This window comes from Antrostomus carolinensis, unplaced genomic scaffold, assembly GCF_000700745.2.
Source record: "Antrostomus carolinensis isolate BGI_N321 unplaced genomic scaffold, ASM70074v2 scaffold27985, whole genome shotgun sequence".
Lineage (NCBI taxonomy): Eukaryota > Metazoa > Chordata > Aves > Caprimulgiformes > Caprimulgidae > Antrostomus > Antrostomus carolinensis.
The window spans coordinates 6,393-8,650 of NW_010314742.1; positions in this window are offsets into that span (position 1 = coordinate 6,393).

The following is a 2,258-nucleotide window of genomic DNA, read 5'->3' on the forward strand; positions in this document are numbered from 1 at the left end:
AAGAGCGTGGAATCAGTGCGGTGTTAATTATTTAATAATAAAAAGAGTTTAATTCTTTTGCCCATGTCCCCTGAGGGTTTTTCTGTAAACTTCACACCTTCCCTTGTGTTGGAACACATTCTGTCCCCATCACCACCACTCCTTTCACCTGTTTTTTTATTACTTTTTTTCTTTTTGACCTTACACAAGTGCCTTTCCCCCTGTAAACACCATCCCAAGGAGAGGCAGCGTCAGTCAGAGCGCTGCAGTGATGTCCTGCTTTTTCCCAAATGTGCCCTAGCAGCTGTACTTTGCATATCACAGGTGTGGCAGAGCCTCTTCCCTGCAACAGGGCATGAATTTCATCACCCCAGCACTGAAATTTGGCTGTGGGGACTGAAGTCCCACGCAGGTGGCCCTGGCTGACCCACCTGTTTACCACGGAACTGCTCTCGAGGCAATCCCGGATCAGTGAACAAGCTCAACAAAATCCAAAGCATTTTAGGCCACTTTTTTTTTTTATGGTTAATGCTAAACCACAGAAAACCCAAGCAGAGGGACTGAAAACATTTGAGCACCCAGCTGTGTCTTACCAACAGGACTCTGGAACAGTTTCCCACCTCTGTAGAGCCTCACAGCACCGTCTTGGGGCTGTTTGTGTCATAAATCAGAGCAGCTCGAGGGACCCCGCGGAAGCCGGGCACAGCCACTGCTATCGCTGCAGGAACAGAGCTCGGCTCTCGCTGTCCTGGCTGCTTCCCTGAAGAAAGGTCTGAGCAAGTTCCCGTTCGGGGGACAGACTGGTTCATCCAAGTGCACAGTTCAAATCCATCCGCGTGTTCCTGCTCACAGCCGGGACCGGCCCAGCAGACGGGTTTGAACGCGCAGCCTCAGGGACAGCACGAGGGTTGTTCTCGCCAGAAGCCTCGTGGCACGTTGCTTCACACCGAAAATGGGGTGTGAAAACAACATCATGTTGTTTTTAAACTGTACCCTGTTTATAAACCCTTCCTGTGCCTGGATCAGCCCCTGCACGGGGCTCTTCAGGGCCCGTCAGCTGTGAGTCAGGGGCTTAAGCACAATAGAAAATTAGAACACAACAATATCAGAAGCATCACATTAAAAACACACACCCCGCTTTTCCTATTTGCATGGAAACCTTTGGAGAGCTTGAGGAGCTGGAAAGAGAGCAGAGGTCTGCATTTTCACACAGGTCTGGGTGGGTTTTTTTGCTAGTTACTTAAAAAAAAAAAAAAGTAAAGAAAAAAAAAAAGAGATGCAGATGACCTAAAAACTCCAGCTGCAATACACTGAAGCTGTTCTCATGACAGAAAATTACCCGTGAATCTTAGTGGGTCAGTTTTACATAAATACCATGGACCCCTGGGAGAGCCTGGAACTTTAATCACGACTACTAAAAAAATTCTTAATCACCAAAGTACTAAACTGAACACAGCAAAACCTTCAGCTTTCCAGGTCACAGGGACTGCCCAGAAAACAAGCACCAGCTCCTAACACCAGGCAGGAACACTCACAAGCCCCCCGCTCGCCCCGCTGCACATCAGCAGCCTCCCCAGACCCACATTTCCTGGATGTCCCACACGGTGCCTGTTGTGGTGCCCGTCCAGCCCGTCCAGCCCCCCCACCAGAGCCCCCACCCTGCTGCGCCCGCTGCCTTGCGGGGTCAGAAACCACCCACCCCGCTGCGCCCGCTGCCTCGCGGGGTCAGAAACCTCCACGGACCCACCCGGCCGAACCACCACCGAGGCTGCTGCGAGAGGCTGAGCAGCAAATCCCCCTGGCACAGCCAGAACACAGCTGGTGTGCAGAGCTTCCAACCCTCACGGAGGACGAGGAACAGTCCCGTAAACAACGGCGCCTCGTGAGGCCCCAGCGAAGGGGTCCTCAGTGAGGGTCCCGCTGGGGCTGTTTCGCAACCCTCAAGCTTCAGTGCTGACGTCAACTTTGGGCTGCTCCACTCGGTCGTACCTGGTGGTCCTGGTGCAGGGAAAGGTTCTGGTTTAGCCCCAGTTTAACGCTACAGTTTCACCTCTCACATAAAAGTGTGAGGTTCAGGGTGATGGGAGCAGGACCACGTGCCAGTCAGAAAACAACGACACTTCCCGCCTGGCTCAGAGCTGCCGCGTTCGATGGATCACCGCCACGCGCCCGTTTGTCAGGTTTTCTTTATTCTAGCATCACTTTTGCATTCCTACTTGTGATAATAAGTTTTGGAACTCTGGTACATGAGATAAACTGGAAGATTTTCTTTAAAACAT